Source organism: Notamacropus eugenii, chromosome 5, assembly GCF_028372415.1.
Source record: "Notamacropus eugenii isolate mMacEug1 chromosome 5, mMacEug1.pri_v2, whole genome shotgun sequence".
In the NCBI taxonomy this organism is placed as follows: domain Eukaryota; kingdom Metazoa; phylum Chordata; class Mammalia; order Diprotodontia; family Macropodidae; genus Notamacropus; species Notamacropus eugenii.
This window is the reverse complement of record NC_092876.1, coordinates 235758052-235784614: the sequence shown is the minus strand read 5'-3', so window position 1 is coordinate 235784614 and position 26563 is coordinate 235758052.

Below are 26563 nucleotides of genomic sequence, written 5' to 3'. Positions count from 1 at the left end.
TTGAGTCCCTTGGACAGTAAGGAAATTAGTCAATACTTAAATTAATTCAGACTATGCATTGGAAAGACAAATACTGAAGCTGAAGCTTAAACACTTTAGCTGCCTAACGAGAAGAGGATTCATTGGAAAAGATCCTGATGTTAAGACTGAAGGCAAAAGGAGAAAAGAATGGCTTTCTTTCCCATCCTCCCTTCCTCCTCTCTTCCTTCTCCCTTCCTCTTTCCTTCCTTCCTTCCTTCCTTCCTTCCTTCCTTCCTTCCTTCCTTCCTTCCTTCCTTCCTTCCTTCCTTCCTCCCAGAGTACCTCTTCATCTCAGAGGCACCATCACAGGGTGCCTAGAGGTTTCTCCTTGTTGCTAAAGCATAGTCCTCTGACATTGACACAGCATTACTTAGAACTCTGGCAGCTCTTGCAGATAGGATGTCCCTGATCACTGCTCCCTGTCCTGATTTTTTCCTACCATACCATGTGGCTCCACCCAAGGCCCTTGCTTTCTGCAGTTTACAGAATCAAAGATCTAGAACTAAAAGGGAACTCTGAAAGGAAAATCTCAGAGGAAATCTTGGCAAACCACTTTATTCCATAAGAGAAGAAACTAATGTCTAGCTCCCAACCAATGGAGCAGATCTTTGCTCTCAATCCTCATTCTTACATGGTGCTGCCTACAATTCTCCTCAGTGTTCAGCAAATGCCAGTCCTTACTTTTCCCTGGGTGAACAGCGTCTGTCTCTAGATACCCTGGTATGTCTGTACCACAGCTCAAAATCAGTTCTAGGTGCCTTTATTTCCAGTCTTCCTTTGTATTGCGATTGCCAGCTTAAAACCTCACATAAAATGGGATTCCCATAAACTTAAGGAAGTCTGTGCCCTTGAACCCTACAAGCAGGTCTTCCCATTTCTGTCCTAGGTCATGTCAAGTCACCATAGCTTGAACCCCTCTCAGTTCCTGAGTGAGTGGTATGCTTCTTTCCACCGTCTCAGCATCCTCAATGGACTTGGAATCGCCCATTCTCTCCCATTGTCTTCCATTCTGCTCTGTTCCCCACTGTGGAGCAAGGTTGGCTTACTACAATAACTCAGTATTGCATCCCAAATATCTGGAAGGAAGAAGGAGGGAGGAAAGAAGAGGGAGAAAGAGGGAGAAGAGCAGAGGGAGGGGAAGGAGGGAGGAAGAAAGAAAAAAGGTGGAAGAGGGAGGAAGAAGGAGGGAAGAGGGAGGCCATAATGTATTCTGTCAGGCTCTGTCTCAGGCCAGGGAAGAAAAGATTTGTAGTCCCCAGTACACTCCTAATGATACCTGAATATCACCCTCTTCTTCCCCTCCTCCCATTGTGTAGCACAAAATACCAACCTGACTCTGCTACAATCCCAAAGCTCTTCACCCACAATTTGAAATCTGTGAATATGTAGGTACAAGGTGATTGTGGGACAAAAGTATCTGAAATGAGAATATATTCATGGTTTAAATACATTCATGATGCTTTTTATAGACCTTCCAAAAGGAACATCAGTGAGGGGGCAATGTGAATACCTCCAAGGGGTTAAGTTATGAGATAACAGTGAGGGTAAAGGGTGTGCGTGTGTGTGTGTGTGTGTGTGTGTGTGTGTGTGTGTGTGTGTGTGTAGAAAACCAGGGCTGCTGGAAGAAATCAAACTGCAGGAACTGTAGAGACAGAAGTATAATAAAAGAATCCTTAAGAAAAACAAGGTCAAGCAATTGTAGGAGGACAATGGTGAAGATTTTGGGGAGTCTAACCTCTGGATTCCAGTTCACTTTGAAGTTCTTGCTTCCTGCTTCCTGGGGCAAGCCCCTAGTTCTGACCACAGTTAGAACTTCCACCTTGGACTGAGATTCACAAATACAGGAGTTAATCATAAAGGTACAAAAAGACACTGGTATTTCTGGAGGAGCTATTATGGTCAATCCCGTTGAGAACCCCTATTTAAAAAGAGAGCACCAAAAGTAGGCTTTGGTAAAATGGACTGAAACAGATGTAAATCCAGGGATTTCTTAAAGTCTAATGTGTCAATAATCTGCCAGCTAAAGAGGAAAACGTTAGGGCTGGGACACAACAGATCCAGACTCAGAGCCTTTATGATCTATTGTATCAATAATACACATATTAAGGAGCCCCTAAGCATGCATTTCCATTATGCAGTAGATTGTAATGGACCCACTGAGCTGTTAGGAGTTCTCATGTGATCTGAATATTAAGGATCCCTAGGTAGCTGCTGAGAGGTAAATGGTTCCTTTTTTCCCCTTGATGGATTTAATTTTTTATGCAACGTCTTAAGTGGTTCAACTTAGAACTCTCAGGTAATGTAGAGGCCCAGAATAAAAATCAGTATGATATTTGACGGTTCAAGCTGAAAGTCAGAGAGACATCATGATCTATGGCCAGACGTGGAGAGTAGTAAACAACTGAAATGGAGCCTGGGGCCCATTCAGTTGAGCTAAGGCTGGGATGGAGGTGGGCAGATATGGCAGCACGGAAGACATTCTATCTACAGGAGTGGTTGCACTCTGAGTGGGCAACCCAATCCTCAGAGAATTCTGTTGCATCCCATGCCACTGGTTGATAAGGTGAGAGGTAAGTCACATAAAAGTCAGCTCTTTCTGAATTGGTAAGGAAACCCAACTCATATGTTGGTCACTTTGACCAAAGTCCTGTTCCCCACATGCTAGTTATAAATCTGTGGATGTGTCATGAAAACTAGCTTGGGATGAAAACATTTGAGGCAGTGAGGTGGTGTAGTAGATAGAACTCTGGACTTGGAAACAAGACGACTTGACTTTGAATCATGCCTCCATCACTTACAAGCTGTATGACCCCTCTCATAATCCTTTATGCTTCTCAGCCTCAGTTTTTTCCTCTGTAAAATGGGGATAATAATAATAGCATCCACCTCACAGGATAGTTGAATCAAATCAGATAACATATATAAAGTGTTTTGCTAGTCTTAAAGAACTATATAAATGCTAGCTAGAGTTATTAGGATAAACTTAAGATCATCTGGCAGCATATCTAAATCCCCCATACTGAAAGCCACTGTTAGCACAAAGGTACATAAACTGGTTTTTAACAGAAGAACGAATTCTACCATAAGAAAAAAATGTTATTAAAATGTCATAAGACTAATATCTCACTTCTTAGCCCTTAGATTAGACTTGAGAAGAAGCTAAAAGCAAATGGTACTTATGCCCCTTGTATTCTGGATATTGGATACTGAATTACAATGTCCAATGTGAATCCTAAAAAAAAAAAAAAAAGAGCTTCAATTCTCATCACCAGACTAGCAGAACAGAAGGACTATTTTCTTCCTGTACTGCTCCATGAATCTGAAGCCATATCCACTGACATGATTGAGATAGTATGATGTGATGGTCTGTCTTTTGTCCAGAAGCATGTAATACGTTCTAGCTGAATCAGCCCACCATTTCTGATGGGTCTAACAGTCTGGAGACAGAGTTAGCTTGTAAAGGTTGAGAATGAGTCTGTCTTGTCTGTCCCTGAGCTGAAAACGCTGAATGGATTGGGGAGGGGAAGCAGTCGGAGGCCATGAAGATGTGGTGATGTGGCTGTATTCTGAATTATCTGTGCTGCTTTGGCTGAAGAGGGATCCCAGGGAAATCAGGACTGTAACTTTCCAGGCTAAGGCAAGATCACTTGACAGACCTGTTTAAAGTCCTTAAAAATCCTTGGTTTTCCAAGACTGAAAATGTTAATGGAAAAGGAGGCCTCCCAATGTCTACGTTTTGACCCTCTGTTGAGTATAGACCTTTGTTTCCTCTATAGAAAGTCCAGCTTAGCTGTTTGGAGTCATATTGTCTCGCTTGTTGACCCCAACGCCCCAGGGAATCATTCCGTATTTCAAGGCTGGCGTTTAGCTTAGTCAGCTATTTCCACCTATCAGTAGATCACAAGGGCCATTGAAAAGACATCATAAATACTGTGTATGGTTTAAAATAACTTGTAGTGCTCAATCTGCCCATATTTTTAGTCAGCTTAAAAAGTCCCCATGTCTTACATGTCGACACAAGATATATGCGAAAGATCACCCTGACCTGGGAGCAGCTTTCCATTGCCAAAGATAGAGGCAGTGAGGAGTTGTAGTCTGCTCAGTATACAGAAAGGATCATGGGTTATTCATGAAACCTTTCTTCAGGCAAGCACTGAAGACTGGATAAAAACCTCATGGAAATAAGTCACATTGAACGTCACTGAACAAATGGACATGGAGCTTGGCAGAATTGTGAAGGTAATTGTTTTCTTAGTAATTATACTTTTCTTGAGGCTTGGTATGATTTCTATTGTCCAGGGGTTTGTATTCTCTATATGGGTCTATAGTCAGTTGACTCTGCAGGGTGTAAGAATGTGCTTTTCATTTAATCATGCAAGGTCAGTGTCCTTTGGCCAGAAAGCCTCGGTGCATCTGGAGCTGTCCAGCTGCTAAACTGATGATGTGATGAATAAGCTATAAGGCAATAATGCAGAATACCCTAATTAATCTATGCATATAATGCAGAGTTGTAGGCAGCAGATAAGTTATATCAATTCTTCCTTGTCAAATAGTACAGAAACCACAATATCACTAATATGCATAACCATTCTCATTGAAGATTGCTTCTTTTCTGATTAGATCTGAATGGAATTTTTTTCCTGTTCCTCCCTAGGATTACTCTAATGGTCAGGGATAGGCCACATTTGTAAAACTGTCATCAGGCGCGTTATGGCCGTGAAGAAGGAAAGATTCTAGAAGGACAGCATGATCTAGGCTCAAAGCACTCTCTTCAGCAGTTAGTTTGTGAATCTACTTTCCCCATGAAAATCAACAGAGAATTTTCTGGCCAACTCAGTTCATAGTTTATAGCTAGAATTTTGATCTCTGAGGATATATTATTATTCTAAATAACTATGTTTTAATGTGTGCTTGAAATACCTTTGATCTCTTTTATTTTATTATGAGTATGCTCTACAAGGAAAATGAAGTCCCTTGGGAGGAAATTTGAACACCAGTCATTCATACTACCTTAAAATCACTACTTAGGTATTTTCTGAGTTCTTTAAGAGAAGTGATTATGAAGTCAACAAGGAATAGCAATTTCTGAATACGCGAAGGACATTTACTTATAATTTTGGTCCTTTTTCCCCCCCTCTCCCTTCCCTTCCCTTCCCTTCTCTTCCTTAACTTTCCTTTTCCTCTCCTCTCCCTCCTGCTTTGCCTTCTTTCATCCCTTCCTCCATTCCTTCCTTACCTACTTCCTTTCTTATTGCTTGCTACCTCCCCTCTTTCCTTCCTTTTTCCCTTCCCTCCTTCTTTCCTTCCTTTGTTTTCTTTCCTTCCCTTCCCCCTCTCTGCTTCTTTCCTTCCTTCCTTCCTTCCTTCCTTCCTTCCTTCCTTCCTTCCTTCCTTCCTTCCTTCCTTCCTTCCTTCCTTCCTTCCTTCCTTCCTTCCTTCCTTCCTTCCTTCCTTTCCCTTCCCTGCCATTGTGGGTAGTATGTTTTTAGCAGAGAGGAATTGACTTGAAGTCCAAGGACATGGGTTTGAGTTCAGGTTCCACTGCTTCCTGTTTGTGTTACTATGGGCAAGGCTCTTAAACTTTAATTTACAAAATAGGAATGATAAATAATTGTAATGGCTAAACCACAAGGTCTTTAAGGAAAACATTTCACAAGCTTTATAAATGTGAGCCATTACTCTTATAGCAATAATTACTTGCTTTTACCTCTCAAACTTTAAGTTTATTTCTATAATTGATAATGTTTTAGAAAACCTGCTCTAATTTGTATTTGTTCATTAGTTTCCATTAGAAAGAAGATGGATTGATCCTCTAGGAATTTGCATCATACCTTAAAAGTCATATTTCCAGCGTTCTTGTCATCTTTCTTTACTTGTGCTATTTCTGCTGTGTATATCTGGCATGGCACAGGTAGTTGGCCTGGAATCTATAATGCAATCTTCCTCCACCCTTTAATAGACCTGAGGTGAAACCTACTAAAGGAAGCTTGATTAGGAGAGACTTGTTTTGTAGGAAGGCTCATACTTTTTGTTAATTAGTGAGGCACTGGGTCACAAGGGTTGTGATGCACTCTGGCTCTGAAAAGTGTATATATATACTCTGAGGTGAGGTTTTGCTTTGGGGGCTTACTCTTTGGAAGAAGGTTTGTGTGCCAGAAGAGACTCTGAGTAGCTGTTAAGGAGCCCCCTGTCTGTCCCCCTCAGATGCTGGTGCTTCTCTCTCTGGTAACTACATATGTATATAATGGTCAGACAGTTGGATCTGTCTGTTGAGCTGTGATGTATGTGTTGTGTATGGTCAGACAGTTAGAAACCCAGTCTATTGGTCCTTATTTCTCTGCTTGTATTTTCCCTGTTGTTATATGTGATTAAAGAAGATTGTTCATACCTCAGAAGTTGCTTTCCTTTTAGAAAAGCCAGATCTAAGAATCTGTGTTAGAGGCCATTCTGGATGTGTCAGGGTGCTTGCTGCTATAGAGCCAAGAAGATCTGCATTCAAAATCTAGTTTCAGACACTTTGAACTGTGTGACCCTGGGCAAGTCACTTAACCCTGTTTGCCTCAGTTTCCTTATCTGTAAAATGAACTGAAGAAGGAAACGGCAAACCTCTCCAATGTCTTTGCCAAGAGAACCCCAAGTGGGTCATGAAGAGTTGGACACAACTGAAAAATGACTGAACAGGTACAACAATAGCATCTGATGTGAGGAACCTGAGTCAATATAGAGTGAGTGAGTTAGAATGATAAAAATAATTCAGGAAATAACAACTTGAATGATGGTAGTTAGTAGAAACTGAAAACATCTTAGAGACTTAGCTCATATAAGTATGCAAAATATGTATAATTTGTATATGCAAAAACCTCCATGTTAGGCCTTCTCTAATGCCTCCTTGTAGTGTTAAGGTGACCCTTCATGTATGAAGACTATGCTAGTAGAGTGTGAGTCAATCTGGCAGATCCTACCAACTTTGAAAGGAAAGCACAGCCATGGAAAATGGGCCAAATATCGGTCAACTGAAGGTTAGTCTTGCTAAAATCTAAAGAAGCTCATCACCAGAGGGCTGGCCATCAGATGACGTAAGTTTTTGTGCTCATCAACTGATAAAAGTCATCTAGCAAGATGTAGAGAAGTTGGCATCTGGACTGGAGAAGGGAGGTCCCCACTGATGAACTCACACATTCACAGAGTGTTGTTGAATATTCAGAAGCATATATGAATGTATACATAGCCCTCCTTGTTATTTTGGATACCTGGATTTAACCTTTGGAAATATCCAAAAGAAATCCCTTCAAGTCCATATAAATTAGAAAACAATCTGGTTCCTTTAGTCTTACGCAGTTCAGAGGGGGCTGCATTAAGAAATCCATATCAATGGGTTATTTGATGATGAGATGACCTGACTTCAAATATGAAGATAATCAAAATCTTGAATCACAAACACAGGGGAAATGCAAACTAGAGGAGAGTTTGTGTGATTTTTGGAAGGCTGTCTCAATGATGAATGGAAAGTTCATGCAAAAAACCAGAAAAATTTAGTTAATTCAAAATTCATAGAGACTAAGCATTATATGCATATATATACACATGTATACACACACATGCATTATGTATGTATACATATAAACACATACATGTATATCCATTTGGAATTTGCACAGGTTCAAGACTCACTTCTGACACATAGTGGATATGTGATTATGGGCAAGTTGTTTAATTTCTAAGTTCCCTTGCAATTCTCTGATGTAATAAATTATTGGTGAATATCTAGTCTGCATTGGTGGATGGAGTTCCCATACCTGTTGTCCCTTATACTGTTGAAATGATAGATCTGTACAAAGTATATGTTGGGGTATGGGTGTGTATGCAGCACACACATACACACACACACACACACACACACACACACACGAACCAAGAAACAAAACCTCTATATGTGTTATCCAAGGACCAGACTACCTAAATTTGGAAGGGCTCATCAATAGTTTGGGCAAAAGGTGATATATATATATATATGTCAGATTTGAACTCATATTACATCATATTATATTATATTACATTGTATTATATTACAGGATAGAACAACATAGTATACCACAGCATATATCTTTTATTTCTATGGTTATGATTTGTCAGCATGAGTATTCCTTTCAGTGATAAAAATCAAAATACTATTATAACTTAGTAGCTTGTCTTTAAAATGTAATATGAGACAACATAATAGTACAATATAACATAATGTAATATAATATGATGGGCAACTAGGTGGCACAGTGTATAGGGCACTGGACCTGGAGTCAGGAAGACTCATCTTCATGAGTTCAAATCTATCCTCAGACACTTACTAACCATGTGACCCTGAGTGAGTCCTGTTTGCCTCAGTTTCCTCATCTATGAAATGAGCTGGAGACAGAAATAACGAACCCCTTCAGTATCTCTGCAAATAAACCCCAAAATAGGGTCATGGAGAGTCTGAAACGACTGAACAACAATAAAATGTAACCTAAGAATTAATATATAATACAAATACACACACATACATTTTCTTGCTTAACAGAATAAGTCTAAGCTTTTTGATTTCTCAGTAAACTAGTAGAGAGCGGAGCCTCTGGCAAGTCTGTTTCTTTAGGTAAAGAACCATTATACCTTTCAATAGAGGGCATGCATGTTTGGTGAGGGGAGCAAATTAAACTGTTATCTTGCCTACAATCTAACTCTACTGAGAAATAAATGGGATAGTTCATAGATAATCTACATGCTTCAAAAGAAATAGATTCCTTCACATTTATGAGCCCAGGATCAAGTCCACATGCTTAGATTATAAGACATCTATTTTACCTGTGACCTGGATGTCTTTAGGGCATGACAGGTGGTGAGTCATTATTAAACAACATCTCTAATTTCCAAGTAGCTATGCTTTGGATTATCTATATAAACAATATGATATAGGAAAAATCCTATCTAGTCAGATGGGGAAATGGCAGTGAATTCAAATTGGACACTGTAATTAATCAATGTCAAATTGTAGTCTACTCCATTATCCTTAAGCAGATTATCTATGTGACCCAGAGTCTCTTCCTGACACCATGAATTTGGGTTCTGTAGCCATCAATAGTGGGACTTTGGAAAAGTGTAGGGCCTGAGGATGGAGAGACATGTAAGTGAATGAATGTGAGTGACAGTAAGTGGCTTTTGTATTATCTGCAATTTGTGTTATCTCTGCTCAACATAAGTCCTACTCTGATGCCTCATCATGGCATAGAGAGGACACTCATTCTTAAAAACTACACCAATGTAAAAATAAACTCTGATATAATCCACCAAGTAGGACAGGTTTTGCTTATAGGCTGCTCCTGCTGTCCAAGGACAATAATAACTAAGGCTGTTTATAACAAATCCTTGTATTAAGGAGATTTGCTCTGTGAACTTTGAATTCAGTCAAAGGGCCACACTTGAGAACCTAGAGGGCCACATGTGGCCTCAAAGCCTCAGGTTCCCCACTCCTGAGCTAAGCTCTATTGTTGTGTGAACTTGGCTGGGTGAATTAACCAGTCTCCTTATCTGTTAAGACAGTTAGACTAGGTGATTTCCAAGGCCCCTTCCAATTCAAGATCCTTTCATCATCACCAGAATGTTGGCCACGAGGTAGTGAATAACCAGACTATGACTATCCATGAAATGGATACAAATACAAATTATACTCTGTACTTTTTAGTCCCAGGGAGCTAAGAATTATGCAGTTTTTAAGCTATCTCAAACACTGATTTAATGAGACTTTTGTCCAGTGGCCAGAAATGGATAAGCTGCTGGAGAAAAAATAAATAAATTATATCTATATAGACATTCTCACTATAAATGAAAAAGAAGACACAGAAACACTGGAGATAAGTGATAATATCATTTCTTTCTCTGACAGGGTTATTGCACTGGCAAAAATGTCCTTTTAGCAGCTGGTAAAGCAGGATTAGAAATCAAGATAGAGATTATGGATGGATATATTCAATCAAAAAGCATTTACAAAGCTTCTACTATGTGTCAAGCAATGTGTAGACAAAGAAAGGCAAAAAGGGATCTGTTTCTCGATTCTCTCACTTGGTGATTTCAACATTTTCCATGGGTTTAATTATGCTGATGACTTCCAGATCAATATATTAGACTGTGAGATCCTTAAAAGCTGGGACTATTCTGTCATGCTCTTATTATGTCCCATTTTGGAACTCTCAAAGTCTCTCTCAAGAACTTTGGAATTGATTGTGTGACATGGGAGACACTGGCACAGGACTGCTCAGCATGGCGTGCCCACATCAGAGAAGGTGCTGTGCTCTATAAGTAAAGCAGAATTGAAACAACTCAAAGGAAATGCAGGATGCACAAATTTAGAGTATCCACTCCAAATTTTCACATGGACTCTCTGTGCCCAATCTGTGGTAGAGCATTCTGAGCTTGTATTGGTCTGATCAGCCACAGCTGGACACATTGAAATTGACTTTATCATAGTGATGTCATTTTGGTCCTTTTTGAGAAGGAAGGATAACAACCATATTCCATTTTTACTTTATTTATTTCATAGGATTATATATATGTGTATACATTTCATTCGCCTTTGTCAGAAGAGTTTTAACTGGAACAAGATGGCCATTGGTCAGAATTTCCTCTGAAAGGGTTACTCTAAAGAGAGAAGAGGGTCTTGGATGGAGACTTGAGAGTGATATGCATGGGCATCCTATGGATGATGATATGAAACTAGAAGGGATGACTAACATGTCTGCTGACAGAATCAGGACAAAAAATGGGGACATGTGCCATTTCATACTTGGGTCCAGAATGTAAGCTTCAAAAAAATAAAATAGAGAAGTCATAGTTCCTGTAAAAGAAGGTCCTGGGTAAGGGAGGAGTGTTCAGTGTATTGCAACCTCAATATAATGCAATATAACATGGTAGTCCAAAAAGCTAGGGCCATCTTAGACTGCATTAAGAGAGGTATAATATGAGAGCAAGGTAGGTGATTATTTTTACTGGACTCTGCCCTGTTCAGGTTACATTTGGAGTATTGTGTTTAGTTCTGGGCACTACATTTTAGTAGAGATCTATGGATTTGGATAAGCCTGAGAAGGTCCAAAAGGGGTATTGAGTATTAAAGATCAAGACAAATGATAATTGTCTGAAGGAACTAGGGATAATTAGCCAGGAGAGAAGACAGAAGAAGAACATGATAGAAGTCAGTGTGCCAGTTAACTAGCATTTATAAAGTATCTGCTATGTGCCAAGTACTGAGCTAAGCCCTTGGGTTGTAAAGAAAGGCCCTTCCAAAAAAAAGTTGCTGCTCTGAAAGAGCTCACAGTCTAATGGGGAAGACAATATGTAAACAACTGTGTACAAACAAGTTGCATATGCACAAAGAGTTGGTGGGGGTGTAGTCTTGGAGGAAAGGCACCAAGATGAAGGAGTATTGAGAAGGACTTCGTGGAGAAAGGAGAACTTCAGCTGAGATTTGAAGGAAGCCAGGATGAGGATGAGAGTGAGTATTCAAGGCTCGGGGGACCACCAGTGAAAGTGTTCAGTTTGAGGATGAACTATCCGATGCAAAGAAGGGTAAGAAGGTCAGTGTCACTGGATTGTGTAGGACATGGAAGGGAATAAAGCAAAAGAATCCTGGAAAATTAGGCAAGACCAGGTTGTGAAGGCTTTTAAAACCAAATGAAGGATTTTGGTCTGAATTGCTGTCATATACAAGAGGAGTTTGACTTGTTTTAGTTAGCTCCAGATAGCTGAATTAGTACCAAAGGGTAGATACCACAAAGAGACAGATTCAGACTTAATGTAAAGGGTGAGAGGAATACCTTCCTATGGCAGAACTATTTAAAAGTGGAATGGATTGCCTTTGGAGACAATTGGTTCTACTTCACTGGAGGTCATAGACAGAAGTCAGATGAATGCTTGTCAATAATATTGTTGAATTAATTCTTGGTCAGCTTCAGGATTAGATGGGTCCTGAGGTCCCTACAAACTCTTATATTTTGCCCTAAAATAAGTATGTACAGATCTGTCACCATGCCACAGCTTGGATTAAAGTTCCTCAGTGGCCCCTATTGCCTAGTGAATAAAGTCCAAACTTTTAGCCAGTATTTAAGACCTTTTCCAAAGTGGCATCTTTTTTTTAAAAATTATTTTATTTTTAATTTATCAAATAAAACAAATATTTCCATAACATAGTAAAATGAAAAAAGATGATTGTACATGAAATGGAAAATCTTCTGTGCACAAGTTGTTATTCTTTTCAAATATACAACAAAATTATCATGTGAATTTCTTTTTTTCCCTTTTCTCTTCCCTTCCCCTTCCCGCCTTCCCCTTCCTTCTCTCCCCCCCAGGGATGGCTAGCCTGGCATCTTTCAGTTTTCAAGGTTTATCTTGTGTTTTAGGGGGATGGTGTGGTAGGGCAGAAAATGGACCTGTGATTTCATTAGCATAGGGAGCTCCCAGAGGGAAACAGAGCAGAAACTTGTCTCTAAATCACAGTCTTAGGGAGTCACATGAGGCACTGAGAGGTTAAGTGTTAAGTAGTCACTCAGTGAATAAGCATCAGAATTAGAATTTGAGCCTAGGTCTTCAGACTCTGAGGCCAGCTTCCTGGGCCATACTCCTCTGCCTTATCTCACTCATAAGAACAATAGCTATGGCAAATTTCTACTCTTGCCAAAATTGTATGAGACATGTCACTGGAAGAACTGACAACATAGCTATTGTCCTCCATGTGGCTCTCTAAGACTATAATTCTTTTGAATAATTTATTTTTTTACAATTACATATAAGAAACAATTTAACCCTCATTTTTTAAAAAAAAAATTTGAATTCTAAATTCTCTCTCCCCTTTCCCTGAGATAGTAAGCAATTTGATATAGGTTATACATATGCAATCATGAAAAACATATTTTCATGTATACCAAAATAAAGTCAAAATGGGTACACAAGTTAGATATAAAGGCTATACTATAAGCAAACTGAGAGAGCAAGGAATAGTTTACCCATCAGATTTACAGAGAACAGAAGAATTTATAACCAAACAAGAGATAGAAAACATTATGAAATACAAAATGGACAATTTTGATAACATTAAATTAAAAAGTTTTGCACAAATAAAGCTAATGCAACCAAAATTAAAAGGGAAGAAGAAGACTGGGCAAGAATTTTTACAACCAGAGTCTCTGAAAAAGCCTCATTTCTAAAATATATAGAAAACTGAATCAAATTTTTAAGAATATAAGTCATTCTCCAATTGATAAATGGTCAAAAGATGTGGACAGGCAGTTATTAGTTGAAGAAATTAAAGCTCTTTATAGTCATATGAAAAAATGCTCTAAATCACTATTGATTAGAGAAATACAAATCAAAACAACTCTGAGACACATTATACCTATCAGATTGGTTAACATCACAAAACAGAAAAATTGTAAATACTGGAGAAAATGTAGGAAATTTGGAACACTAATGCATTGTTTGTAGATTTGTGAACTGATCCAACCATTTTGGAGAGCAATTTGAAACTATCCCCAAAGAGCTATAAAAATGTACATAACCTTTGACCCAGCAATACCACTTCTAGGTCTGTATTCCAAAGAGATCATACAAATGGGAAAAGGATCCACAAGTACAAAAATATTTATAGCAGCTCTTTTTGTGGTGGCAAAGAATTGGAAATTGAGGGGATACCCATCAGTGGGGAATGGCTGAACAAGCTGTGGTATATGACTGTAATGGAATACTATTGGGCTACAAGAAAAGATGAGTAGATGGACTTCAGAAAAACTTGGAAAGACTTGAATGAACTGATACTGAGTAAAGTGAGCAGAACCAGGAGATTATTGAACACAGTAACAGCCACAGTGTGCAATGGTTAACTTTGATAGATGTATCTATTCTTAGCAATGCAAGGATCTAATACAACTAAGGACTCATGATGGAAAATGCTATCCACATCCTGAAAAATAGCTGTGGAGTCTGAATGAAGATCAAAGCATATTTGTTCCCTCTCCTTTTTTCTCTTTTTTTTGTTTTTTTTCTTTCTCATAGTTTCTCCCATTGGTTCTAATTCTTCTTTACAACATGACTAATGTGAAAATAGGTTCAATATGAATGTATATGTAAAGCCTATATCAAATTTCATGCCATCTTGTGAAGGGGGAAGGGAGAAATGGAGAGAAAATTTGAAGCTCAAAATCTTATGGAAGTGACTGTTGAAAACTAAAAATAAATAGATAAAATTTAAAAATAGAATATTAAAAAACCTATATTTCTATGTTAGTCATATTGTGAAAGAAAACGCAGACCAAAAAAACTCAGCAGCAACAACAGAAACACCATAAAAAAATAAAATGAAAAATAATATGTTTCCCTATGCAATCAGACTCTTATCAGTTTTTCTCTGGAAGTGGATAGCATTCTCATGAGCCTTTTGGAATTGCCATGGATCATTATATTGCTGAGAATAGCCAAGTTATCACAGCCCAACTTTTTTTTTTTAAGGGATCAATACTATTTTTCTTTATTTGTCAGAGCTACTTTAAATCTTAAAAAAATGTATTGCAAAATTTATCAGATTTCAAAGTCCTGCCCTCCCTTCAACTGGATGTAGAATGATGAGAAATGTGAGAAATGTATGCCAGGAGAAGACTGAGCAGGATATAGGAAGCAGCTTTGCTTCAGAGGACAGACTAACAATAAAGATCGATGTTTGCATAGTACTTGAAGTTTGTAGGATCCTCTGCAGGCCTCACCTCATTTGATTCTCATGACAACTTTGTGAAGTAAAAGCTATAAGACATTATTATCCTCCTTTTACAGATGAGGAACTTCAGATGATCTGAGAGGTTAAGTTACTTTTCCAGGGTCACACAGCTAGTAAGTGTCAAAGTTCACATTTGGACCCAGGTCTTCCTGACTCAAAGTCCAGCTGGCATACGAAATGATTTTTGATAATGGTTTATGAACTATCTGGAAAATAATCATGACCAACATCCTGTTCACAAGACAGAACAGAGATTTCTTCATCTCTGTTGTGTCATGGGCCTTTTGATAGTCTGGTCTAGCCTATGAACCCCTTCTCAGAATCATGTTTTTAGATTTAAATTAAATTAAATTTCAGATAGAGGTCAGTGAAAATAAAGACATGATTTTTTCCCATACAAATTCACAGTTCCCCTGAATCTGTTGATGGTTAAGGGGGGAAGTCTGTGGACTCCAAGGTAAGAATCCATGAGTGAGGGGGTGAGGAGGGCCCAGTTTCTAGAATCTTGGAAACAGTTCATTGATTCATTCCATGTAAAAGGAGTTTTATAGGGATTGTGCTGAAGATAGCATTTATTAGAATATTTCTGGATATATTTTACTTTCTTATTTTTAGATTTCTAAAAATGTCACCCAGGCATATTTTTTTGTAGATATGCCCAAGCATGTATACAGAAGCTAAGACAAAGATACATAAACATGCCATGTCTCAGAAGCCAAATCCACAATGATTTGCAGCCAAGAGTATTTAGGCACAGTAAATGAGAAGAACATTTTGCTCTCGTGATCTTGCTGGTGAGGTTTTTTTACCCTTATCTAGCATTGAATCTCCTGAATAATTTCTAGCTTTGTTCACTGAGTAATATTACGTTTGGCTTAGAGTGTCCTCAAAACTCAAGGTCTGTCCTAACTTTTTTTATTCCTATATGCCATAAGGAATTTTATAAAGTTTCCTTCTAAGGATGTGAGCTGGTCTTTTTTCCTGGTTGATACGTCTTTAGCAATGCCAGCTTCCTGGCCAATTGAAGAGAAAGAAATCGGTGAATGTTATTCTAGGCTGTGACCTGTATGTATCATGCAAAGCCAACCTCTTCAAGGAGAGAGGGTCAAGAATGGAAACTTGTGGATTTCCACCAGATTGGATGAGGTCTTGCAGACATCTGGACATCCAAGGTCAGAATAGGCCTTGGGTTTTAAAGATAAAAATGGGCAGAAGTCCAGAGTTTAGCAATTCAGAGAGAATAGTAATGTGACAATGTTCAAGAGAAACACTAAGATGGGGACCTTACCACCTGCAGTTATCCCTTTCATATCATAACTTTCTCCATTACAGTTTTGAAATATTTAAATTGGAATTTAAATTTAAAGTATTCCAATTTAAATTGGAACTTTTGGGGAGTTTTATGGAAGCCACAGATGACCCACAAAGGCCATTAGATGACACAGAGAATGTTTAGAAACTCAGAAATACATAAAATACATGCACAGCATTGTATAATATCAACCCAAATTTTATAATAAGGTACAGGTACTGTAATCACCCCATAAAAGAAAAAGAAAAAAATAAGACCTCTTCTCTGGTATGAAGGGAGGGTCAAATTTTTTTTTTTTTTTTGCAAACGTTTCCAGACCCCATACCCCTAATCCCAGAGGTGTGGAAGGGATAACTGTAGTTAGTTAGTTTTTTTGTTTGTTTGTTTGTTTATATCTCTAATTGTATATGGAAAGCCCTCTCCCTGCAAATAAATAATTGATGATAGATGCTAAGTCAGAGGTCAGAAGGTTTGCCTTGCTCCTGATTGGAGCAAGGACAGAAGAATTACTAGGAAATTTTTGCCATGAGAGTTATGTTACTCCTTGCTCTCTATCACTGGAATCACTGAAATATGTCACTGAAGTTCAATATGGAGTTTTGAGATCCAGGGATTTTGGATATTAATGTAATCAAGGGAACCTCTTTTCTTTGTAAGGTAAATTAATGCAGTTTGACTTTTGGAACAAATCTGGTTGCCAATTTCTATATCAAACCATCAAACCATAAAAGGTTGAAGAAACATTTATCAGGTGCTTTTATGTTCAAAGTCCTGTGTTACATAATGAAGATGCAAGAAGACAATTAAGATAGTCCCTACTCTCAAGGAGTTCACTTTCTAATGGGAAAGACTACAAACATAGAAAGCTTAAGGTGCAAGTCAGATGGAAAGGCCCAGGAGTCCTTTGGGTGCAGCAGCAAAGAACTTTCAGATTTATCTTCCAGAAAAATGAATTACGTACATTGCATTATTAGTTAATGCATAGTATTGTGTCATTGGAGTTCTGGGATTTTTCCCTCCAAGTTGGTTTCTTGTAGATACTGACTAGGATTGAAGGCTAATACTCCTGGAATCTTAGCCCAAGTGTTTCTAAGAAAATGTTAAAAACCCTTTGATAAGTAAAGTACAGTAAGTAGTTCAGAATGAACACCGTTTGACTTCTTCACCACCAAAAAAGGAGGCATGTATCTTTTTGCCAGTGTATATGTTGGAGGCCAACAACTTGCAAGGTGGTGGTTTAAAATTTTTTGTTTCTAATTTACTTTCAGGAACATACTTGGAAGAAGATCCTAACTAAGATGTAAAATTTCTGAAAATATTGAAGACTTGAGAGGGAGAAAAGCATCATATAATACTTATGAGAAATTGGGAGAAAATTGAAATATTCAATTTTAATATTTTAGGGTCTTTTACAGATCTAAAGTCTCTCCAGTTAATGAGTTACAATGTGCCAAGCACTATGAATACCAAGAAAGGTAACAAACAATCTCTCCTCCCAAGGAGCTCAGACCAATGGGGGAGATAACTTTCAAACAATGAGGTACAAATAAAAACATATTTTGTTAACTTAAGAACATACAAAAGTATTATGTATGATTTGTTTTGCTCATAAAATGATAATATTTAGACATATTAAAGCCTTCAAATTGGGAAGGGTTATCTCCTTTATTTTTTCTTTTTTTCCAGAAGCAAATTCTAAGAAAAGACTTTCCTTCTTCCACCTTGCCCTCCCCCACTCCATTTCTTACATTTTTTTCTTTGCCTTTACAACTCTAATCTTGATGAGGACTTGTTTGAAGCATAAGTCCAAATTGTAGTCTTTATTAAATTAGCCTAACAAAGCTAAATGACCTGAAAGGAGGAAGTCTAGAGAGCTATAAAAGTGTGGGTAAGCCCTCAGATGTTAGCAAGGATAACAATAATTAGGAGGTTACAATATATGAACTTTCATCCAGGGATCTCCCAGCACCTCTAAAACTAGCTTTGTTTTTTCCCCATCAGAATATGTATCTATGCCTTCTATTTCTTTCACAGATAAGTTAAATAGCAAAGTGCTATCCACATTATAGTTTCCATCAGTCCTTGAATGGATGAAGAAGAGTCCCTTCCACAATAGCCTGACATAGAGAGGATAAATCTTAGTTGATGTTTGATCTGGATGTGAGTAGGACTGACCATCATTTATGATTTAACCTCTCAGCTTCATGATCTAAATGATAACTTTATTTGAAATGAGCAACTCACGATCACCATATGACCTGTCGACCTGTTAAATGAATAAAGTGTTCTAGCATTCCATAGTAATTCTTTATTACTTCCAGTTGAGCTTTAGAAATTGCTGAGACTTTTCCTCTGCCTTTCTTGCAGTCTCACCTTAATTCTCTCTCAGTTTGGGTATCCTGATGTTACCCATATTTAGTGCTTCTGGCCTTACTCATGGGGCCCTGCTTCAAACCTTGGGGATTTCAGCACCCATAGATGAACCTCTTCATTTACCTTTCATCTTCCTGGATTGGAAAACCACCTGTGAAGGACCAGGCTTCTAGGTTATTAATCCCTTGTGCCGGTTTTTGTTCCAGGAAAGCTGCTTGTTAGCCTTTCTTAAGTGCCTGACTTCCTCAAGGACTTGACTGGAGCACCTTGGCTATAACAACCAACCTCCATTAGAGAACCTAGGCTTAATGATCAAAGTTATGTGGAGCTGGGTGACAAGCTGAGAGTGGGAAGAAATGGTAGGAGAGGGTACCATAATTACAAAAGTCAGGTGGCTTTTTTCTAGAAGGGCCAGACATTGCAACACAACTTCTCCTTAATTTCTACGATATGCAGCACAACAGTACGTCATATTTGGAAATGGGCTTTAGGATAAAAGTGTGGACAGAGCATCCTCTTGGTGAGGGGCTGGGCTTGGGAGTTGATGGAGTATAATCAGTACCAGACATAAAGTGTTCTCTATGGACCCTTTTGGTAGTAGTGTTGTGATTGGTACCACATGTCTTGCTTCCTGGTTAGAAAATGGTCTGCAAAGGGGAAACCCAAAAGGCAGACATTAGAAACGGAAATTCCTGGGGAATGAATGGTGCAGATAATGATGTCTGTGTAGGAAGACGAATCTGAAATTTACCTTTGCTGAAAATCAGATTTTTGTGGATAAAGAAGGGAAAGTCTGTCCTATAGGCTAGACATTAGATGGAACACTTAGAGGAAGGGAAAAAACTGTGAAAGTTCACGGAATGATAGTTTTAGAGCTATAAGGGACATTCGACCAATCTCCTTCATTGATTTCAAGTTTGAAATATTAAACCACTCCATATCTGGCATTTAAAACTCTTCACAAAATGGCCCTTCCTTTCTTTTCTCTATTCTTGAACATTAGTCCCCTTCATACACATATAGTCTAGCCATACAGGCCTACTTTGCTGTTCTACACACATTGTTTCCCTCTGCCATCTCTAGACCTTTGCCCTGGTTGTCCCCCATATTTAGAATGTTCTTTCTCTTCATCTATGCCTTGGAATCCATGGTTTCCATCAAGATTCAGCTCTGGTGTTACCTTCTGAAAGAGGTCCTTATTATTTCTTGTTTTGGGGATACCCTGCCCTCTGAGGTTATTTTGTATGCATCATATACAAACACACATATGTGTGTATAATGTGCATATACAGACACACACATATACTTATATAGAAATAAAACAGTTTATTTGTACACATGTAATATGCACATATGTATATTTACATACAGGCCACTTAATTTCTTAGTTTCCTCACCTCTAAAATGAAGGAATTGGATTAGATGATCTTCTAAAATCCCTTAGCATTAAACCCAAGATCTTATGTTTTGACTATAGCTTTAAATCTACAATACAATGTAATGAATGTGGTGGCAGATTGTGGGTGTGTGTACGTTGTGGGGTGTATGTACATTGTGGGGTGTATGTACATGGTGAAATATGAGGACTACAATGTAATATTTTGTACCCAAATTTTACTCACAGAATCTCCACTCCTGTTTGACAAAATGGGAAAAATGGAAGTTCATGGAATGGAAGAAAGTATGAACACATGGGCCAAAGTTTAGTCTAGAATTGTGTGAATGAGACTTCCATTGAATGATATATTGGACATCATAAGAAAGAGTAGAATTTTAGGGGAAGAGGTATGATCTAGCAGAAATCACAGTGGCTCCAAAGTCAGGGGACCTAGTCTCAAAACTTGTCTCCAAAGCTTGCTACATATGTGACTTTCCTTGTCCTCAGATGCCTCATCTATATAATGTGGAGGATGGACTATATGGCCTCTAACATCTTGTGGTTTGTCTCATTATGAATAATGAATACATCATGCCCCGAACATTTTCTTTAACCCTGGTTGACTTGAGATAGAGCATCAAGGATGCAAAATAGAAAACCCAGTGGTTTGCTAGCTTTGAAATAAACCAATGGCTGCCATGTAGAAAGTGTATTTTTGTTATTAAAGAAGCAAATTAAAATAGTAAGAAAACAATACAATTATCAGTTTGCAAAAGTTGTTTGCTTTGATTAAAAGACTCATAAATGTGTCTTGGTTTCATAACTGCTTCATTTAGCACTTGACGTATAATAGATTTTTTTCACAGCGTAATATCTCCATTGAAATATAATTATTTTGTAGATTGCTCAACTGAATACTCTTATAAACATGCTGTTAGGGGAACTCACCCCTGGTGATCGTCAGGAGATCATGACAATGCGCACAATTGATGTACACGTTTGAGATGTGGGAGCTGAGCTTATGGCACAGAAGGTAATTTGTTGCGGAGCAATTACCCTAATGCATTTTTAAAAGCATAAAATAAAGAATCATTTCATTTACTGAAAAGATATTTTAGGTGCTTCTGTAAGGAAATGACAGAATATTTTGATTGTCAGGCCTTTTCCCCCCTCTTTAAAGTTAGGTAATTACATTTACCAGTTAAAGAATTGCCATTAAAAAAATAATATTTTGTCTAAATGTTTAAAGATGTCTATTAAAAATGTATACCAAATGTGACAGCGGCCTTTTCATGTTGTAATTCCAGTCAGTGGTCTGAAAACAATTAGGATGAAAAATGTACATTTATTCAGCGATAGCTAGAGTCAAAAATGCAAGGAGCATAATATGTGCTGCATTATGATTTTTTATGTATTTTTATTTTTGTTCATAATAACACCTCTTTGAAAAGTGCTGCCAGTGCTTAGGTCTTTATAGTAATAATTTCCATAGGTAGAGGATGCTAATGAATCAGTGTAGCCTGGCACACTAACTGTCTCATTCACAAGGCCCACAAGGTGATACACAGTATTTTCATGTAAACTATTATCAGGAGACTTTAGCTCAATAATATCAACAGAATGGGTTTGGATGTTCCTCTCTTTTCTGATCAATCTTTGTCATTTTCTCAATGGGTTAGATGACTGGGAAGCAAAGGGATGGAATCAGACAGGAAAAGATCCCAAATGTGAATTTTCATATTCTTAGAAAGCATTGATGAAATGAATGTGCAAGGTGTAAAGAAGGTGCTGGCAAGAAATGGAGCTTGTTTTTTTTTTTTCATGGCACTGTAGTAGAATACTTTTTCTTTCTTTCCTTCCTTCCTTCCTTCCTCCTTCCTTCCTTCCTTTTCTTCCTTCCTTCCTCCATCCCTCCCCTACCTTCTTTCTTTCTTTCTCTCTTTTTGTTTTCTTCCTTCCTTTTTCCTTCCATCCTCTCTCTCTCTCTCTCTCTCTCTCTCTCTCTCTCTCTCTCTCTCTCTCTCTCTCTCTCTCTCCCTCCCTCTCTCCCTCCCTCCCTCCCTTCCTCCCCTTTTCCCTCTCTCTGCAGAGAGAAAAATTAAATCTATGACTAAGAACCATACTAAGTTCTTACATGGTTATGTTTTGGCTTTCCTTTTCCATTGCATCTGAGTCCTCAGCTGGGCCTGCAGGACTTAAAGTGGGTAGAATCTCAATATTTTCAACTTGCTTGGCAGAGTAGGAAAGCCAAGGTATATTGTTCTACCATTAAACTTCTGTTTCTATGACAGATAAATGCATGTATATATACATATATAGCATGTATGTATACATATGTGCACAAAACATTTATTGAGTATTTATTATGAGCTAGGCATTATACTAAATATTACAGAAACAAACAGAAGCATGCAAGTCAGTATCTGCTCTCAAAGAGCTTACCTTCTAACTAGAGAAGATAATACATAATGATGAGCTAGAAATGGAAGGGTGGTATCTACAAGTCATAGTATGGAAATTGCTGTGGAGGGGAGGAGAGACCTGAAACTGAGCAAAATGAGGCTCAAAATGAACTGCTGGAACCTGGGGTATTTCTGGGAGTGGAGTCCAAGGTGGTGGGGCAGTGACTTCTGCAAAACTCCCCCCCCCAAATTCCCATTTAATTTCTTATGCCAACTTGTGATGTGTGTATATATTTGTATATATATTTGTGTACATATATATATGTGTGTGCATATATATGTGTGTATATACACACATATAATGTGTATATATCTATATCCATATATAGTGAAGTTGATGGGGAAAGTCTCAATATGGAAGGAAAAACGGCTTTAGACTTAATGTAAAAATAGCTATGGATGGAGCAACACTACCTTTGTCATCATCTCTGAATCACTCATTTAGTAACTGTCATGGGACTTTTTTTTCTCTCAAGCAAACTCTTTGTTTTGTCTGAATGGGAAAGAAAGCTGTCACTTATCCAAACGAGATGACTAGATGGGAAAGCTACTTGGATTCTCCTCCAAGACCTTTCTGTTTGTTGATTTGTTTTTAATTTTGGTTCACCAAAACCCCAAATGATAGAACACAGAACATGTAATTATTGGCCTTCTTTTGGATTATGATGTATCACTCATTCTCTCATGTCTTTAGAGTTTCTAGTATACAAGCGTTCACCTTGCTCCATTTCTCAGTTATGCTACATTCTTTTGGTGGGCAGTGCATATTTGTTATGAGAATTTTCCTTTTTTTATTGGTCCTTTGGAAGGGGAAGTGGAAGAGATAAAACAAGCTTACAAAAATAATTTCTAAGAAAAGAGGTAGACATGCTTGAATTCTGTATACAGCATTTTTATTCTTAGCATAGAATCAATAAACAAATAAATCGTACTTGATGGAGCAGCTAGGTGGTACAGTGGCTAGAGTGCTCAGGAAAACCTGAATTCAAATTGAGCCTCAGACATTTACTGTGTCATCTTGGGAAAGTCACTAAAAACAAAACAACAACAATAACAAACCTCTGCTTGCCTCAGTTTCCCCATCTGTAAAATGGGGTAATAATAGCACCCACTTCCCAGGGCTATTGTGAGGATCAAATGAGGTAATCATTGTAAAGTACTTAGGATAGTGCCTGGCGCATAGTAGGTGCTATACAAATTAGTTATTATTAACCAGGGAAAATAATGCCTAATAAAACATAAAATATTACCTAAAGTGCTGTGAATTTACCATTCCTTATATTTCAATTCTTCAAAATGTTGGAGTCCTTCAGTTTTCTGAAACAAAAGAATGATCGAGACCTAGGTGTTCTAGGTCATCTATAGTTTGCATTGTCCCTTGAGAAGGCAGAAGGATATAACAGTGTAATCACCACTGGATGTTCAGTTGACACTTTCCATGCGACTAGTCATCAAATGTCCAGGTAGAAAATGGCTCATTCACTACTCAGGGGCATACAACCCAGAACCTGGGGTCTAGCATGAACTGAAACTAAGGAGGGTGCTGCTTTTTATAGTCTAAATCTCTTTGCTTGGTCATTGATAGAGACTCTGATTCCATCTGGTGACTGTTTACCTGTCTCAAAGCAGGGGAAATGTAATCACAGCCAGCCCCAGCATGGAGCTGGGCCACCATTGAATGTCCCTCTATCTCTTCTCTCTCACTCTCTCCTTGACCACCATCCTCTGCTACCTCTAAGTCACATAATTTTCTCTCTTGCTCTCCTGGCCCCAAGCCCCTGCTGTTTCTCATAGCAAAGGGGAGGGGTTGCCAGAGAGTGAGGAAGTGTTACATCGACAAGTTCAAAGAATATGTTCCAACACCAAGCTGAGTGTTGCTATAGAAATGAAAGTCCGTAGCCCAGTAGAAGACGCCATTGGCACATGCAATCTGGCTTGGAAAGCCTTCCTGTCATCAGCTGCTGCACTGCTGCACTGAGAAGTTTGTTTCTCCTGGTGAATTTGCCATTGAGTTGAAAATATAATTTTAACTTGATTGGGAAGTACAAATGAATGGATTTAGATCTGAATTATAGATCTAAGCTGGCAGTGATCTCATAGGTCACTGAATCCAACCCTCTCATTTTTACAGAAGAGGAAACTGAGGTCAGAGGAGCTTAAGTAATGTGTTCAGGGCTAGATAGCTAATAATGAACAAAACATTTATTAAGTGTCTGTTAGGTTCAAAGCACTGTGCTAAGACTGGGGATACAAATAGAAAAGCAAAAAAAGCTCAAAAAGCTCACATTCTGGTGAGAGGGAGGACACATGTGGGCAGCTTCAGGAGTAAGTTAAATGGAAAGGTCCCGTGATCTCTAGGGAGCAGCAGCAAAACAGATAGTATTGGATCCTCTTTAATGTCATTTTGACTGATAACTTCATATCAGTCTGATGTTAAACCATCTGAGAGTGCCAAGGACTTTGATGGTACCTGCAGGAGCAGTTGCCAAGCTGTGGCTACAAAGGGGCTGCTTCCCTGGTTGATGACTGCCGGCACTATGCTACAAACATCGTTCTTCCCAAGACTCTTGGGTTCAGGTTCTTGGCTGTCTTCATCTGGGTCTGAGGGGAGATTGTGGTCAAGGTGGTGATAGTGGTTGTTTGACTTGCCTGGCACCTGCTGACTCTTGTCCTGCTGTCTTGCCTGCCCTATGTGTTGCTATCCATGAGGTTGGCTAGCCATTGTCCCATAGAAGTTGCTTTCCCAGGTGATGACCGGGTTAGAAGCAGTACTGGCGTTTGAGGCAGGAGTTGAATTCAGAATTCAGACCATTTTCTTCATCTAGCTACTGTACTTTGCCTAAAGAATTGATATAATTTTCATTTTAAGATTCACTTGAAGATCTGTATCTTTTTCCAAATGGAAAATTGATGGGAATGTTATTCAGTGATCTGGATATTTGGCTAAGTAACCAGAACACTGGTGGTGTAGACACACAGCTTTGAAGATAGCTTTTTAAGAAATTGCATAGCTAATATCTAAACATTTACATGTTAATTAACTGAAACTTGAAAACTTGGATGTATATTATTTCCTGAAACTAGAAATAGTCCCCTTACTCCCATTCTTGTCTAAATATCTTTTCTTTTTCTCCTGAGAATCCTCCTAGAGTATAAATCAACCTTGACTTTTTTTTTAACGTTTAAAACTTTTTCTTTTTTTCTTCTAAAAGTAAATACAGTAATTACTTACCAGAGGGATCAGTTTCCTGCCAGTACCGCCTTATTTTATTCTGTAGCACTGGTGAACAGTTTCTTAGATTTTACAACATGTCTAATAAAGAATTAATTTAATACATCTTTTTGACTGAAGTAATTTATTTAGAACCAAAATCTCTGAAGAAACACCCTTAAGTAATTTTTTATTTATGCCTACAACAAAGTAATTATGAAGTGACAGTTGTTTTACTTAAAACAAGTTTTTAAAAAAAAATTTTAAAAAAGGTATCATTTGTTACGTTAGAGCTTATGGAAGAAGCTCTTTGTCCCGGACAATGGTCTTTTAGCCTTGTTAGTGGAGTATTCTGTATAAATGTGTCTAATTGTGACAGTTGCAAAACAGAATCCATTTTACTGAGTGTAATCATTTTGTAGTGAGTGATACATAATAGCCGTTGCATCCAGAATTTGCAGCAATTTTACATATTCTTTTTTGCAGAAATTGTTTTTTCACACTGCCAAAGGCTTTAAGGAAGTGCCCGATGTTTTTCATATTGTCAGTGGCAGCTGTCTCTGTATGCTGTGACTGTCTCCCCAATAACTAGGCAGATGGTAAATGGTAGCTGAGGTATGTCTGCTGTATACAGGACTAACTTTTCTGGCTGGTGGCAAGCACAGCTGCTGCACTGTTATGATGATGAAGATGAGGTTCCTTCTGTATTTCAGACACGGGAGGCCTTATATAGAGCCATGTGCTTTGAAGGGGTGATTAGGGTCTTCAGAGCATTGAATGAGCACTCACACATTCAGGCTGCTGGAGCTGTGTGAAAATATGGAATCCCTATTAATTAGAATTTTGGATTGGGATCAGGCAGGAGGTGTGCTGTAAGAACTAAACAAAATTGCTGTGCCATAAGATGCTTGCATCTGCATGTTAACATATTCCAGCATAGAGAGCAAAACCCACTTCTGTGTGCCTTCTTATAAATGTTCCCCGTTTTCTAAGAAATAAATTCTTCCTTTACTTCAACCTGGAG